The sequence below is a fragment of the Hyperolius riggenbachi genome, chromosome 3, assembly GCF_040937935.1.
Source record: "Hyperolius riggenbachi isolate aHypRig1 chromosome 3, aHypRig1.pri, whole genome shotgun sequence".
NCBI lineage: Eukaryota > Metazoa > Chordata > Amphibia > Anura > Hyperoliidae > Hyperolius > Hyperolius riggenbachi.
In genome coordinates, this window is record NC_090648.1 from 38,593,891 (window position 1) to 38,612,256 (window position 18,366).

The window sequence follows — 18,366 nt, forward strand, 5'->3', positions numbered from 1 at the left end:
GCCGATCACAGTCGGGTCCGCTCTACTGTGCAGGTACAAATCTCCTGCACCTACGCAGCAGAGCGGACCCCGACTGAGATCGGCTATTTCCACCTATTTCCGAGCGGAGAGCCGCAACAGCGCCCCCGCTGGAACAGGAAAAAGTAAATATTGCACAGCCTGACAAATTGTCGGCTGTGCATTCCGTGGGCTGCAGCGAGACCGCCAAGGGATGGAAGAGGACGGGGGAAGGCTCGATAGGATCCAGAGGCTTCCCCTTCCCAAGGTGAGTACCCCAGAGTCATTTTTTTTTCAATACAGAGTCTCTTTAAAGAGAATCTGTATTGTTAAAATCGCACAAAAGTAACCATACCAATGTGTTAGGGGACATCTCCTATTACCCTCTGTCACAATTTCGCTGCTCCTCGACGCATTAAAAGTGGTTAAAAACAGTTTTAAAAAGTTTGTTTATAAACAAACAAAATGGCCACCAAAACAGGAAGTAGGTTGATGTACAGTATGTCCACACATAGAAAATACATCCATACACAAGCAGGCTGTATACACCCTTCCTTTTGAATCTCAAGAGATCATTTGTGTGTTTCTTTCCCCCTGCAGCTATCTTCCACTGAAGTGTCAGGCTGTTTCTTCCTGCAGAGTGCAGACAGCTCTGCCTGTATGTAATTCATTAGTATGTGAAAGCCCAGCCAGCTCAGAGGAGGATTTATCCAGCTTGTAAAAGATAAGAGAGAAGAGAGAAGCTGCCCTAATCTAAATAATAGACAGGCAGTGTGCAGAGAGGGGCCTGTAGGGGGGAGATGCATCACAGAACCACAACACTAAAGAACTTGGCAGCCTTCCAGACACAGGCTGACAAGTCTGACAAGAGAGAGATAAGTTGATTTATTACAGTGATGGTGATAGTAGAACGTGCTGCAGTAAGCCAGAACACATTAGAATAGCTTTTGGAACTTGTAGGATGATAAAAAACAGGATGCAATTTTTGTTACGGAGTCTCTTTAATATATGTAGCAATTTGCTTTGCTATTAACCCCCAAATTTGGCACAAAATTGCACAACATTTCACAAAAGTATGTATGGACTAGCTGACCTAAGCCCGTTTTAAAATGGGCTCTAGGTCTGTCACCACACATGCGCCCGCCGCACGTGCACATGTCCACCGCGCACACGCCTTCCCGCCCCTTGGCCCTGTCCTCCCCTGCGCGTCCCTCCCCCTCAGTGTCTCTGCATCCCTGCACATGTGCAGAGCGCAAACGGACACACACAAGGACATGGAGCGCAGAGACACTTAGGTTTTATTATTATGGATTACATTTACATGCAAAATTCATTACACATTTTCACAAAATTTTGCATCGTAATTGTGAATAATGATGCAAAATTAAAACCATGCCAAATTTGTGCTCAATCATCACTACTTATTCCAAAATACATTAAATTAATTCTCCCCCCCCCCCTCAGAATTGTACATGCAACACCCCATAATGACACTGCATATATATATATATATATATATATATATATATATATACTAGCTGATGACCTGGTGTTGCCCGGGTATGTATTTGGCTGGTGTCGGCTCCACCCACTTTTTCGAACCCTAACACACAAACACTCAATGACCAAGTTTGTGAGCTTTGGCATCAATAATTTGTATATTCCCACAGAGATTAAATAAATCAGACTGGTGGCTTGTGACTCCGCCCCTTTCCAGCATTTGAACCCCAATCACCCAATGACCAACTGTAGCGGGTTTGAGGCATCTGCTATTAACAGTGTAAAAACAGCAGCAATTTAAAAATTCACCTTGAAAATCAACAGGTGAATTTTGATATTATAGGCTCCACCCACTTCCCTGAACAGTAATCTCAGTCACCCAGTGACCATTTCGGCAAAGTTTGAAAACCCTGCCATTAACAGTGTAAGAAGGCCTGCAGTTTATATTTTCCCAGTGAAATTTGCTTTTGCCTGTGCCCACGTTTTGTAACCTGGACACACAGTCATTCAATGACCAAGTTTGTGAGCTTTCGGGTCCATTGCTCAAATAAAAACAAATCTGATTGGCTGTGTGTGGCTCCGCCCACTTTTTTGAATTTGAACCCCAGGGACCCAATGACCAACTGTACCAGGTTTGAGGCTTGTGTCATTAACAGTGCAAGAATGGCAGCAATTTTAATATTCACCTTGAAAATCAACAGGTGAATATTGATTGGCTTTTTTTAGGCTTCACCCAATTTTCTGAATAATAATCCCAGTCACCCAGTAACCAACTGTGCAAAGTTTGAGAACCCTGCCATTAACAATAAAGAAGGGATGCAGTTTACATTTTTCCCAGGGAAATCTGTTTTTGACTCCACCCAGTTTTTGTATTGTTGACACACAGTCGTTTAAAGACTGTGAATAGAAGCAGTTTATCCAGCAAAGAAATCCGATTAGCTGTTTGTGGCTCCACCCCTTTAGTGAATTTGAACCCCAGTCACTTAATGACCGAATGCAGCATGTTTGAGGCCTCTGCCATTAACTGTAAGAATGGCAGCAGTTTCAACATTCCCCTTAAAAATCAATATGTGAATTTTGATTGGCTGTTGTAGGCTCCACCCACTTTCCTGAATATTAATCCCAGTCATCCAGTGACCAACTGTGTCAAGTTTGAGAACCCTGAGAATGGCTGAAATCAATCTAACAATGGCTGAACAGAATGGCTGAAATCAATCTATCAAATCTGATTGGCTGTTTGTGGCTCCACCCCTTTAGTAAATTTGGACCCCAGTCACCCAATGAGTGACTGTATCAGGTTTGAGGCCTCTGCCATTAACAGTGTGAGAATGGTAGCAATGCAAATATTCCCCTTGAAAAATTAACAGGTGAATTTTGATTGGCTGTTGTAGCCTCCACCCACTTTCTAAATATGAATCCCAGTCAGTCACCCAGTGGAGAACTGTGTCAAGTTTGGGAACCCTGCCAATAACAGTGTAAGAATGGTTGCAGTTTATATTTTCCCATGTTAAAAATGTAGTTGTTGGCGCCACCCACTTTTTCTAACCTTGACATACAATCACTCAATTACCAAGTTTAGGACCTTTGGTGTCCTTGGTATCAACAATTTGTATATTCCCATTGAAATTAATCAAAACTGATTGGCTGTTTGTGGTTCCTCCCCCTTTCGGAATTTGAGCCCCAGTCACCGAGTGACCAACTGTACCAGGTTTGAGGCATCTGTTATTAACAGTATAAGAGTAGCAGCAATTTAAATGTTACCTTTGAAAATCAACAGGTGAATTTTGATTGGCTGTTGTAGGCTCCACCCATTTTCTAAATATTAATCCCAGTCACCCAGTGGCCAACTGTGTCAAGTTTGGGAACCCTGCCAATAACAGTGTAAGAATGGTTGCAGTTTATATTTTCCCATGTTAAAAATGTAGTTGTTGGCGCCACCCACTTTTTCTAACCTTGACCATACAGTCACTCAATTAGGCTCCACCCATTTTCTTGAATATTAATCCCAGTCACCCAGTGACCAACTGTGCAAAGTTTGAGAACTTTGCCATTAACAGTGTAAGAATGGCTGCAGTTTATATTTGACCAGTGAATTTTGTTTTTGGCTCCGCCCAATTTTTGTAACCTTGACACACAGTCACTCAATGACCAAGTTTGTGAGCTTTCAGGTTCCCGGCATCAAAAATGTGTGAATTGAAGCAGTTTATTAAGCAAAGAAATCTGATTGGCTGTTTGTGGCTCCTCCCCTTTAGTGAATTTGGACTCCAGTCTGCCAATGACCGACTGTAGCAAGTTTGAAGCCTCTGCCATAAACAGTGTAAGAATGGCAGCAGTTTAAATATTCTCCTTGAAAATCAATAGGTGAATTCTGATCGGCTGTTGTATGCTCCACCCACTTTCCTGAATCTTAACCACTTAACGACCGCCCCCAGCCGATGGGCGGCGGCAAAGACCGGGCCCAAACGACCGCAATACGCCCATCGGCGGGGGCGGCTGCGTGGGTGGCTATGCGGCGATCGCGTCATTCGTGACGCGATCAGCCGCCGGGGACTGGCTCCGCCCACCGCTCGTAGTAACCCGCCGGCCGTTCGGAAGCGCCGGCGGGTTACTAGCACCCGGATCGCCGCATGGAAATAGTAAAATAGGCTTTGCAATGTATACAAAGCCTATTATACTGGCTGCCTCCTGCCCTGGTGGTCCCAGTGTCCGAGGGACCACCAGGGCAGGCTGCAGCCACCCTAGTCTGCACCCAAGCACACTGATTTCCCCCCCCCCTGCCCCCTGATCGCCCACAGCACCCCTCAGACCCCCCCTGCCCACCCCCCAGACCACTGTTTGCACCCAGTCACCCCCCTAATCACCCATCAATCACTCCCTGTCACTATCTGTCAACGCTATTTTTTTTTTTATCCCCCCCCTGCCCACTGCCCCCTCCTGATCACCCCCCCACCCCTCAGATTCTCCCCAGACCCCCCCCCCCCAGACCCCTCCCCCCGTGTACTGTATGCATCTATCCCCCCTGATCACCTGTCAATCACCCATCAATCACCCGTCAATCACCAGTCAATCACCCCCTGTCTCTGCTACCCATCAATCAGCCCCTAACCTGCCCCTTGCGGGCAATCTGATCACCCACCCACACCAATAGATCGCCCGCAGATCCGACATCAGATCACCTCCCAAATCCATTGTTTACATCTATTCTCTCCTCTAAACACCCACTAATTACCCATCAATCACCTATCAATCACCCCCTATCACCACCTGTCACTGTTACCCATCAGATTAGACCCTAATCTACCCCTTGCGGGCACCCAATCACCCGCCCACACGCTCAGATTGCCCTCAGACCCCCCTTTATCAATTCGCCAGTGCAATATTTACATCTGTTATTCCCTGTAATAACCCACTGATCACCTGTCAATCACCTATCAATCACCCCCTGTCACTGCCACCCATCAATCACCCCCTGTCACTGCCACCCATCAATCAGCCCCTAACCTGCCCCTTGCGGGCAATCTGATCACCCACCCACACCAATAGATCGCCCGCAGATCCGACATCAGATCACCTCCCAAATCCATTGTTTACATCTATTCTCTCCTCTAAACACCCACTAATTACCCATCAATCACCTATCAATCACCCCCTATCACCACCTGTCACTGTTACCCATCAGATTAGACCCTAATCTACCCCTTGCGGGCACCCAATCACCCGCCCACACGCTCAGATTGCCCTCAGACCCCCCTTTATCAATTCGCCAGTGCAATATTTACATCTGTTATTCCCTGTAATAACCCACTGATCACCTGTCAATCACCTATCAATCACCCCCTGTCACTGCCACCCATCAATCACCCCCCGTCACTGCCACCCATCAATCAGCCCCTAACCTGCCCCTTGCGGGCAATCTGATCACCCACCCACACCAATAGATCGCCCGCAGATCCGACATCAGATCACCTCCCAAATCCATTGTTTACATCTATTCTCTCCTCTAAACACCCACTAATTACCCATCAATCACCTATCAATCACCCCCTATCACCACCTGTCACTGTTACCCATCAGATTAGACCCTAATCTACCCCTTGCGGGCACCCAATCACCCGCCCACACGCTCAGATTGCCCTCAGACCCCCCTTTATCAATTCGCCAGTGCAATATTTACATCTGTTATTCCCTGTAATAACCCACTGATCACCTGTCAATCACCTATCAATCACCCCCTGTCACTGCCACCCATCAATCACCCCCTGTCACTGCCACCCATCAATCAGCCCCTAACCTGCCCCTTGCGGGCAATCTGATCACCCACCCACACCAATAGATCGCCCGCAGATCCGACATCAGATCACCTCCCAAGTGCAGTGTTTACATCTCTTCTCTCCTCTAAACACCCACTAATTACCCATCAATCACCCCCTATCACCACCTGTCACGGTTACCCATCAGATTAGACCCTAATCTGCCCCTTGCGGGCACCCAATCACCCGCCCACACCTCAGAACGTCCTCAGACCCCAGCCCTGATCACCTCGCTAGTGCATTACTTGCATCTATTTCCCCCCTCTAATCACACCTTGAGACACCCATCAATCACCTCCTGTCACCCCCTAGCACACCTACCCATCAGATCAGGCCCTAATTTGCCCCGTGTGGGCTCCTGATCACTCGGCCAAACCCTCAGGTCCCCCTCAGACCCCCTTACGATCACCTCCCCAGTGCATTGATTGCATCTATTTTCCCCTCTAACCGCCCCCTGAGACACCCATCAATCACCTCCTGTCACCCCCTAGCACTCCTATCCATCAGATCAGGCCCAAAACATCCTGTCATCTAAGAGGCCACCCTGCTTATGACCGGTTCCACAAAATTTGCCCCCTCATAGACCACCTGTCATCAAAATTTGCAGATGCTTATACCCCTGATCAGTCATTTTGAGAAATTTGGTTTCCAGACTACTCACAGTTTTGGGCCCGTAAAATGCCAGGGCAGTATAGGAACCCCACAAGTGACCCCATTTTAGAAAGAAGACACCGCAAGGTATTCTGTTAGGTGTACGATGAGTTAATAGAAGATTTTATTTTTTGTCACAAGTTAGCGGAAATTGATATGTATTGTTTTTTTTTTCACAAAGTGTCATTTTCCGCTAACTTGTGACAAAAAAAAAATCTTCTATAAACTCACCATACTCCTAACAGAATACCTTGGGGTGTCTCCTTTCTAAAATGGGGTCACTTGTGGGGTTCCTATACTGCCCTGGCATTTAAGGGGCCCTAAACCGTGAGCAGTAGTCTAGAATCCAAAGGCCTCAAAATGACCTGTGAATAGGACGTTAGGCCCCTTAGCGCACCTAGGTTGCAAAAAAGTGTCACACATGTGGTATCGCCGTACTCAGAAGAAGTAGTATATTGTGTTTTGGGGTGTATTTTTACACATACCCATGCTGGGTGGGAGAAATCTCTCTGTAAAAGGACAATTGTGTGTAAAAAAAAATCAAACAATTGTCATTTACAGAGATATTTCTCCCACCCAGCATGGGTATGTGTAAAAATACACCCCAAAACACATTATACTACTTCTCCTGAGTACGGCGGTACCACATGTGTGGCACTTTTTTGCACCCTAAGTGCGCTAAGAGGCCCAAAGTCCAATGAGTACCTTTAGGATTTCACAGGTCATTTTGCGACATTTGGTTTCAAGACTACTCCTCACGGTTTAGGGCCCCTAAAATGCCAGGGCAGTATAGGAACCCCACAAATGACCCCATTTTAGAAAGAAGACACCCCAAGGTATTCCGTTAGGAGTATGGTGAGTTCATAGAAGATTTTATTTTTTGTCATAAGTTAGCGGAAAATGACACTTTGTGAAAAAAAACAATTAAAATCAATTTCCGCTAACTTGTGACAAAAAAAAAAAATCTTCTATGAACTCACCATCCTCCTAACGGAATACCTTGGGGTGTCTTCTTTCTAAAATGGGGTAATTTGTGGGGTTCCTATACTGTCCTGGCATTTTAGGGGCCCTAAACCGCGAGGAGTAGTCTTGAAACGAAATTTCTCAAAATGACCTGTGAAATCCTAAAGGTACTCATTGAACTTTGGGCCCCTTAGCGCAGTTAGGGTGCAAAAAAGTGCCACACATGTGGTATCGCCGTACTCAGGAGAAGTAGTATAATGTGTTTTGGGGTGTATTTTTCCACATACCCATGCTGAGTGGCAGAAATATCTCTATAAATAGACAATTGTGTGTAAAAAAAATAAAACAATTGTCATTTATGGAGATATTTCTCCCACCCAGCATGGGTATGTGTAAAAATACACCCCAAAACACATTATACTACTTCTCCTGAGTACGGCAATACCACATGTGTGGCACTTTTTTGCAGCCTAACTGCGCTAAGGGGCCAAAAGTCCAATGAGCATCTTTAGGCTTTACAGGGGTGCTTACAATTAGGCACCCCCCAAAATGCCAGGACAGTGAACACACCCCACAAATGACCCCATTTTGGAAAGTAGACACTTCAAGGTATTCAGAGAGGAGCATAGTGAGTCCGTGTCAGATTTCATTTTTTTTTGTTGCAAGTTAGAAGAAATGGAAACTTTTTTTTTTTCTTTTTTTTGTCAGAAAGTGTCATTTTCCGCTAACTTGTGACAAAAAATAAAATCTTCTATGAACTCGCCATGCCTCTCACTGAATACTTTGGGATGTCTTCTTTCCAAAATGGGGTCATTTGGGGGGTATTTGTACTATCCTGGAATTTTAGCCCCTCATGAAACCTGACAAGTGCGCAGAAAAGTCAGAGATGCTTGAAAATGTGAAAATTCACTTTTGGCACCATAGTTTGTAAACGCTATAACTTTTACCCAAACCAATAAATATACACTGAATGGGGGTTTTTTTATCAAAAACATGTTTGTCCACATTTTTCGCGCTGCATGTATACAGAAATTTTACTTTATTTGAAAAATGTCAGCACAGAAAGTTAAAAAAATCATTTTTTTGCCAAAATTCATGTCTTTTTTGATGAATATAATAAAAAGTAAAACTCGCGGGAGCAATCAAATAGCATCAAAAGAAAGCTGTATTAGTGACAAGAAAAGGAGGTAAAATTCATTTAGGTGGTAGGTTGTATGACCGAGCATTAAACCGTGAAAGCTGCAGTGGTCTGAATGGATAAAAAGGCTCTGGTCCTTAAGGGGCGAAAAGACTGTGGTCCTGAAGTGGTTAATCTCCTTCACCCAGTGACCAAGTGTGGCAAGTTTGAGAACCCTGCGATTAACAGTCTAAGAATGGCTGCAGTTTACATTTTCCCATTAAAAATGAACGACTGAAATCTGATTGGCTGTTTTATGCTCTGCCCACTTTTCCTGGATTTGTAACATCGGTCACCAGGTGACCAACTGTGCCAAGTGTGGGGACTCTGGCTTGATTACTGTGACAATGGCAGCCTTTTACCTTTTTCTCATTGACATGAATGGGTGGAATCTGATTAGCTGTTTGTAGCTCCGTCCAGGTGTGCAAGGGGGACGCGAGACCCCCAGAACATATCATCTCAGGTAGTAAGGGATCCGCATACCAAGTTTCGTTCAAATCGGTCAAGTCGTTTTTGAGTGATCGCTGCATATACACACTCACATACATACATACATACTGTACACACACACATGCATACTTCCGATTTTATATATACAGATAAGTATATGTAAATAAATATGTATGTGTATGTGTATGTGTATGTGTATATATATATATATATATATATATATATATATATATATATATATATATATATACATATATATATATATATATATATATATATATATATATGTGTACTAGCCGACCCGCGGTGTAGCATACGCCGCATAAGAAGGAAGGTAACGGGCAGGAAGGGGGTATTGGGCACAGCAACGGGGAGGGGGTATTGGGCACAGCAACGGGGGGTATTGGGCACAGCAACTGGGTCCCTCATGTGTGCTCTACCTCCAGCTTAAGCTCAGCAGGAACCCCCCCTCACCTGGGTCCCCCATGTGCGCTCCCCCTCCTGCTTAAGCACAGTAGCAGCCACCTTTATTAGTAAGAGGAAGCGGGCGGGGATGACTCACTTCTTCCGTGTTCCATCGTGCGTTCCACTGTCGTCACTTCCTGCAATGCCGCACACTGTATTGGTGTAATTTGCCTTTTTAAAACAGAAGGAAATCTGCAATAATTCAGCTATAAGTGAACATTTGTGGTTACCCACAATGCACTGCTACTAAATATGCAAATAATTCCTTTTCACCCTTAGTAAGCCAAGCAAGCATCCAGAACCACTGGTGTATAGCAAGCCTATAGCTTTAAATTTTACACAGCCTTATCAAACCGACATGTGACAGCCTGTTTCAGACTTGTGGTCCTCATCTGTACATGGCAAGGATTGATATGGCTGTATGAGATAGGGCTTGGACCAGTACAACAGAGTAACCAAGCAGCTCAGGGTGACCCGAACCACTCGGAATGTATAGGGGGATAAAAGGGACCAAAAAGACCTTATACTAAAAAAAATCAAAGCTTGGTGTAATTTGTGTTCTTAAAACAGAAGAAAATCTGCAATAATTCAGCTATAAGTTAACATTTGTGATTACCCACAATGCACCGCTACTAAATATGCAAATTATTCCTTTACACCCTTGGTAAGTCAAGCAAGCCTATAGCTTTAAGTTTAACGCAGTCATATCAAACCCACATGTGACAGCCTATTTCAGCCATTTGGTAATCCTCAGTACATAGCAGAGATTGATAAGGCTGTATGAGATAGGGCTTGGACCAGTACAACAGAGTAACCAAGCAGCTCAGGGCAACCCAAACTACTAAGAATGTATAGGAGGATAAAAGAGACCAAAAAGTCCTCCTACTAAAAAAGCAAAGCTTGGTGTAATTTTCCTTCTTAAAACAGAAGCAAATCTGCAATAATTCAGCTATAAGTGAACATTTGTGGTTACCCACAATGCACTGCTACTGAATATGCAAATTATCCCTCTTTGCCCTTGGTTTGATATGACACTACTTCTTTTTCTTGCTTGGACCAGCCCCTTCTTCTTGCTTGGACCGGCCCTGGGGGCAGGGCGCTACTTCTTCTTGCTTGAAGGTTGAGGCACTTACTCTATTATATATATAGATTAGGGATGATCGGAACAGGAATTTCCGATATCGCGGTAATTCCGCCTTCCGCTATAAACGAAATTCCGCTATCGCTACATTCCGGTGGATTCCCGCGATATTCTGTCGTCGTCATGCTCCAGCTCCACATCAGAATCTTCTTCCCACCCCCGGACAATGGGCTCTTCCGCTTCCACAAGCTTTGCCTCCTCATTCAGGACTTGAGCATGCTCACCCACTCCCCCACGTGACTGACCACTGTTCAGTAGAGCTTTCTCCCCCCCCTGTCTGAGCACTTTGTCAAGAGCCTTGTCCAGCGTGAATACAATAGGGAGCACTTCTGATATGCTGCAGTGCTCCTCACTAGTGTTGGGCGAACACCTGGATGTTCGGGTTCGAGCCGAACAGGCCGAACATGGGCCAGATGTTCGGCATGTTCGGCCCGAACCCCGAACTCAATGGAAGTCAATGGGAACCCGAACATGCCGCAATACGGCCCCCCTATGGGGTCGCAGGCATAAGGGGGGAGCATGCCCCGATCGCGGGGGGGGTCGGAAATTCCCCCCACCTCCTCCGCTAGCACTCCCCCCTCTGCCCGCTTCCCCATAAAAAAAGTTTGTTGAAAGTTAATAGTACCGGTGGCTGGCTCAGTGGCTGGCTGGCAGTGGTGTGAGTGAGGAGGAGGAGTCCGACTAGGACGCGTTGAGGCTGGGCAGCGGGCGGTTCAGCGGGAGTACCCTTGTGGTACTTCCGCCCTTGCTCTGACCTCACGTCCTCTACGTGATGACGCATACTGCACTGAGCCAGCCACCGGTACTATTAACTTTCAACAAACTTTTTTTATGGGGAAGCGGGCAGAGGGGGGAGCGCTAGCGGAGGGGGTGGGGGGAATTTCCGACCCCCCCCCCCCCCCCGCGATCGGGGCATACTCCCCCCTTATGCCTGCGACCCCATAGGGGGGCCGTATTCGGGCGAACAGGGCCCTGTTCGGCCGAACAGGGGCCCTGTTCGGCCCTGTTCGGCGGGCATTGAGTAGTTCGGGCGAACCCGAACTAAAAAGGCCGAACACCATCAGGTGTTCGGCCGAACTCGAACATCACCCGAACAGGGTGATGTTCTGCAGAACCCGAACAGTGGCGAACACTGTTCGCCCAACACTACTTCTCACTGACCAATTTGGTTGCCTGCTCAAACGGCTCCAAGACTTTGCACACCTGTCCAATCAGCTGCCACTGGGGACCAGCAGTGGTGCTCGGATACCATTTTTCACTATATGGAACTAATTCGGATCCGGATACCCAGATATCCGATCTGGGTCGGATATCCGAGTTCAAAATTTTCCGATCCGAATCAGATATCCGACCCCAGTATCCGGGATATCCGGCCGAATTCGGATATTTGGATAGAAAAAAATGGAAGTGCCCTTTACATTGCTTTAAAAAGGGGTTTTTAGGGTCAATGAGGCATGTATCATCATTATTTTGCAAAGGGAAACACTAATTGATGATGTGAGGACTTAAATTCCCCCCCCCCCCAAAAAAAGAAGTTGCTGTCAATTAACATCAGGCCTAGGTTCCAGACAGCGGTCATGCAGCTCACATTGGGCTTGATTCGCAAAGCGGTGCTAACCCAGTTAGCACGCCTAAAAACTTTTAGACGTGATAACTACAGCACTAACTGGGTTAGCACCGCTGTGTACACCTGAGTGCGCGCAAAGTCCCGCACGCAAAGTTTTGCACTTGCATAAGGTCGATGCGCCTATAAGGTCACATGTAGTGCGACCTTAATGTTGCACCGCATGCGAACTTATAGGCGTATCAGGTGCGCCGTTTTCGTCGCACTGCAATGCGACATTGCACACGCACCGCGCTATGCGCGCGCAAAACGCAAAACGCGGTGTGCTGCTTGGTGTGCGCCAAGTGCCCATTCACCGCTATGTGACGTTAGCTAGCGCAAAGTTTTGCGCGTGGGACTGTGCGTGCGATCTGATTTTAGAAACGGTGCTAACCTACTTAGCACCCTGGTTATCACGGCCAAAGGTGCTAAGTAGGTTAGCACGCTTTTGTGTATCAAGCCCATGTGTCCAAAGTCCAACGTGCAAAGTGCCACATGCAAAGTGCCATGTGCAAAGTGCCAAGTGCAAAGTGCAAAGTGCCACGTGCAAACACGTGCAAAGTACCATGTGCAAAGTGCCAAGTGCAAAGTGTGAAGTGCCACGTTAAAACACGTGCAAAGTGCCAAGTGCAAAGGGCCAAGTGCAAAGGGCCATGTGCAAACACGTGCAAAGTGCAAAGTGCCACATGCAAAGTGCCAAGTGCAAAGTGCCACGTGCAAACACGTGCAAAGTGCCACGTGCAAACACGTGCAAAGTGCAAAGTGCCATGTGCAAAGTGCAAAGTGCAAAGTGCCACGTGCAAACACGTGCAAAGTGCAAAGGGCCACGTGCAAAGTGCAAAGTGCCACGTGCAAAGTGCAAAGTGCCATGTGCAAAGTGCCAAGTGCAAAGTGCAAAGTGCCACGTGCAAAGTGCCACGTGCTAAGTGCAAACAGGGGCAAAGCGCAAAGTGCCATGTGCAAACACGTGCAAAGTGCAAAGTGCCACGTGCAAACACGTGTAAAGTGGCACTTTGCACTTGGCACTTTGCACGTGTTTGCACATGGCACTTTTCACATGTTTGCACTTTGCATGTGGCACTTTGCACTTTGCATGTGTTTACACGTGGCACTTTTTACGTGGCACTTTGCACGTGTTTGCACGTGGGACTTTGCACTTTGCACGTGTTTGCGTGTGGCACTTTGCACGTGGCACTTTGCACGTTGCACGTGTTTGCACGTGGCACTTTGCATGTGTTTGCAGTTTGCACGTGGCACTTTGCACGTGTTTGCACTTTGCACGTGGCACTTTGCACTTTGCATCTGACACTTTGCACGTTGCACTTGGCACTTTGCACGTGGCACTTTGCACGTGTTTGCATGTGGCACTTTGCACGTGTTTGCACTTTGCATGTGGCACTTGCCACTTTGCACATGTTTGCACTTTGCACGTGGCACTTTGCACTTTGCATGTGTTTGCACTTTGCATGTGTTTGCACTTTGCACTTTGCACGTGTTTGCACGTGGCAGGCAGCAGCTGGCCTGGTGTGTGCACAGCACACAAACAGACACATAGAAGTTGCAGCAGCACTGCAGCACACACTATAAATGTCACACTATGACATCAATCAAGCTAATTAACTATTTAACTATAGTGTAGTGTTAGTGAAGGGGTTAATCACTGAACAGCTTATCACTGAGTACAGCCCTTGGCCCAGCAGCACTGCAACACACATTCTAACTTTCAAACTATGAGACATCAATCAAGCTAATTAATGGTTTAACTATAGAGTAGTGATAGTAGTGAAGGGGTTAATCAATGAACAGCTTTAGGTTTATAACTGTGTACAGCCCTTTGTAGGGCACCAACACTGGAGCATATCTCTCAGTGTGCATTCAGCAAGCCAGGACAATCTGCCTCATCATGGCAGCCCTCCTAATTATACAGGGGGGCTGGCCAGTGTTCCTTTCTCTGATTGGGTGCCAGGGCTTAGGCTGGGAGGCCTCTGATTGGCTCAATGAGGTCAGGTGGTGCCGGCCAGGGTTCCCCTCTGTGATTGATTGCTAGGGCTTCTGCTGGGAGCCCTCTGATTGGCTCCAGGATGTCATCACCTTAGTTACAGTATTTCGGATCCGGATACCCGCAGTTATCCACGGATATCCAGATTATGAGCCCAACTATCCACAGATAGCTATCCGGATTTGGGCCCAGCTGTCTGGAATCCGAATCCGGTCGGATAGGCCTAAAAAGTTCAGATATCCGGGTTACCTGGATATCCGGAATCCGGATGAGCAGCCCTGGTCCCCTGTAATGTAGTCCAGTGGATCTGTTCTGGAGGAAGATGTTTGAGACGGGTATAGCCTGACCACCATTCGCTGCTCTCACAACCTCTCCTGCATGTGGAGGGTGGAGTTCCACCACGTAGGACAATCAGAAAAAAGCCTGTGCTGCAGCAGGCTATGGCGGCGCTGCAGCAGTTTCAAGGCCGCGGTTGCGGAGCAACGAATGTGGGCTGACGCTTTTCATGCTGAGGCCACAGCGTCCTTCAACCCATCAAAAGTTCGTAAAAATGTCTGGACTACAAGGTTAAAGACATGGGCCAAGCAAGGTAAGTGAGTGTAGCCACCTTCAGAAATGGCGACCAGCATGTTGGCACCATTATCAGACACCGCTACACCTGTCTCCAGTTTTCAGGGGGACAGCCACTGCCGAATCTGATCTTGTAAGGCTGCAAGGATTACCGATCCGGTTTGCCTGTTCTCCTCCATGGATTTAAGTTTCAGCACTGCTTGGCATCGATGGTGCTGCAGACCAGTGTAGGAGCGGGACCACTTGCTGGGAAGCTCAGCAACGGCGGACTGGCCTTGGACAGAACAGGCAGCAGAGGGAAGTTGAACAGGCCTCCCCTTCAACCCACATGGCAGCACCACCAGCTGAGATGCCCCAGATCTTTCACCCTCCTCAGCAGCACCATGGAGGGTGACCCAATGGGCGGTAAAAGTTAGATACTTTCCCTGCCCATGCCTGATGCTCCAGCCATCCATAGTGAAGTGTACCTTGCCACCATCAGCGTGATCCATAGACCAGCCGACACACTCCACAATGTGCTGGTGAAGGGCAGAGATAGCATTCCTGACAAAATAATGGCGGCTGGGAATCCACCATTATGGAGCAACACTGTTTATCAGTCTGCGGAAGGGGGCACAGTCCACAAACTGGTAGAGCAGCAGCTGTTGGCCCAACAGCCTTGCCAGGAGCGCATTATTTTTCACAACAAATGGATCACTTCCAGGGAGCATCCGCTTCCTCTGCCACATTTCTGGCACAGAGGCCTGACGCTGAAACACTGGTGATTCAGATGAAACCAACAAGGGTGATGATGAGGTGCTTGCCGAGGTCTGGAGCCCTCTTTCATCCTGGCATGCAGAGGGATTTGAAGTAGAATGGGACTCAGCAGGTTGGATTAGGGACAGGACGACTAGAAAAAAAAGATGAGGGGCCTGTTGCTGCTGCTTTTCCTCCACCCATCTTATTGTAATTCTTTACATATTCCAACTCCCGCCTGTGGTGGTTGCGCAGATGGCTTATCAGCCCTGAAGTGCCGAACCCGCTGCCCGATTTGTCTCTGCTCACCGATTTACGGCACACAGAACAGACTGCCCTGAATTCATCCTCTTCCAGAACAGTAAAATAATTCCATGCAGGGGACGTGCATGCACGTGGAGCAGTGGTGCGACCTGTTCTAGCACGTCGATGCTCAGCATTGGAGTGGTGGGTATTGACAGACGGGAAAGCACTTGCAGGCTGCTGGCCAACTGTGCAAGACCGGCCCAAAATACACAGGAACTGAGGGCTTTTTGCCAAGAAGAAAGGCATCTTTACTATTTGACAAAATTAAGTCCATCACCCACAAATATTACAAAAGACCAAAACTATCACCAATAGGGATGAGCAAGAATACTTTTGGCAGTCTCACAAGAATTTTCTTGAACTTTGTTGGTTCCGCCAAATTTTGGTGAACCAGTTTCACAAAATGCATTAAAGCCAACTTTAAGGGCATAAGCCAGGGGATATAAGCCAAGGGTATAAGCCAACTTTAAGGGCATAAACCAGGGGATATAAGCCAAGGGTATAAGCCAACTTTAAGGGCATAATCCAGGGGGTATAAGCCAACGGTATAAGCCAACTTTAAGGTTATAAGCCAACATTTTATGGTTATTTTTGAAACTAAGGGCATGAATCATTGATTAGAGTACAATTAGAAACAAAATCACAAAATAGAAGAACAAAATGTGACTCTATTTCCAAATAAAATGTTGTTGCCATACATTGTACTAGGGACACAATTTCAAGGTAGTACTAAGTGAGACAAATGGACAATTATAATGTGTGGGTTTTATCCACAGTCACAATTTTTTTTTACAGTCATGAGCATCAGGTGGCGTAGTGGTTAGCACTCTCACCTTGCAGTGCTTGGTCCCAATCCCAGCCACGTCAACATCTGCAAGGAGTTTGTATGTTCTCCCCATGTCTGCATGGGTTTCCTCTGGGCACCCCGGTTACCTCCCACATCCCAAAAACATACAGATAAGTTCATTGGCTCCACCTTAAAATTTAAAACACATACAAATAAGAAGTACATTTCTTCCTGAGTAAAATGAGCCATAAATAACTTTTCTCCTATGTTGCTGTCACTTACAGTAGGTAGTAGAAATCTGACATTACCGACATATTTTGGGCTGGTCCATCCCTCCATGGGGGATTCTCAGCAGGGCTTTACCTCTTTATAAATACATACCCTGAAAAATCTTTATACAAAGATTCTGGACAGCCTCCCTGCTCACTACACACTATTTTGGCAGTTGGACGGAGCAACTGCCATTCACTAACTGCTATTAAAAATAAAGAAACCCCCCTATAAGAAAATTGGCTAGTCCAAAATCTTTTGGTAATGTCAGATTTCTACTACCTACTGTAAGTGATGGCAACAGGAGAAAAGTAATGTATGGCTCATTTTACTCAGGAAGAAATGCACTTCTTATTTCTATGTTTTTACATTTTAAGATTTTTGTGACAGTTCCTCTTTAAATACATACAATACATACAACACATTTTATTTTAAAACTACAATTCCTAGCAAAAAGTATTACACAGAGAAAACCCAATTTGTGGAGGAAAAATGTATAAATCATTTAGGTGTGATAAGTATTGATAAATCATTGGCAAATGGATGGGAGGAGCACTGACATTTGAGAATTGCTCTGGTCCATAAGGGGAAAAAACACTTAGTGGTGAAGAGGTTAAGGTCTGGAGTGAACACTTTCACTTTCACTGTGAAAACAAATCACTACATTTTAATAAGACAAGCTTCTTTATTGAAAATACCGATCGAGGTGTGGTGATAAGTTTTCACTTCCCTTATTATTACCTGCATGATCTCAGTGAGTTGTGCCCATTGTTATGTAGAGCACTTTAGTAGGCCTGAGATGTTTTCTGGGAGTGTAAAATTGATCTAAGTAACATTGGAGAAAGGAAAACACAGCAGCAGCATGTGAAACAGGCCAGAGATCCAGGGTCATAAGAAAGTACATTTCTAGAAAGCACTGTGCTCTAACCATGCACAAGTTTCAACAATAATAAAAAACCTGCATACCACATACAACATGTAACAGAAAGGAGTTGGTACACAGATAGCTTCTTCAAGTAGACCAGGCTTTCTCAACCAGGGTTCCTTGAGGACTCTGCAGGGGATCCTTGGCACTTTCCCCCATCGTGAGGGAAGTATAATAGAGCAAATTATAATAGGGGGTACTGTAAAAAGAAGCACTAAATGGGGGGTCTGAATAATAATGAACACAGTATAATGAGTGGCAGTGTAATAGGGGGTAGTGAAATTAACAGCCTCACCTACTTTTAAAGACCACGCCTCCTGAAAAATAAATGTAGGGGTTCCTCGAGACCAAAACATTGTTTGCAGGGGTTCCTTGAGATCCAAACGTTACTTGCAGGGTTCCTCCAGGGTAAAAAGGTTGAGAAAGGCTGAAGTAGACTGTATTAGCAACATACAGCATACAGAGCAGACAACATATTATTAAATACTAGTCTACCTAAGCCCGTTTAAAAACTGGC

General features: G+C 46.1%; 1 protein-coding gene across 3 annotated transcripts in view; it reads left to right on the forward strand.

Moving 5' to 3' along the window:
• Positions 1-18,366, forward strand: part of LOC137560926 (uncharacterized) — an 81,113-nt gene that overhangs the window by 56,493 nt on the left and 6,254 nt on the right. The gene's annotated exons all lie outside the window — the stretch shown is intronic.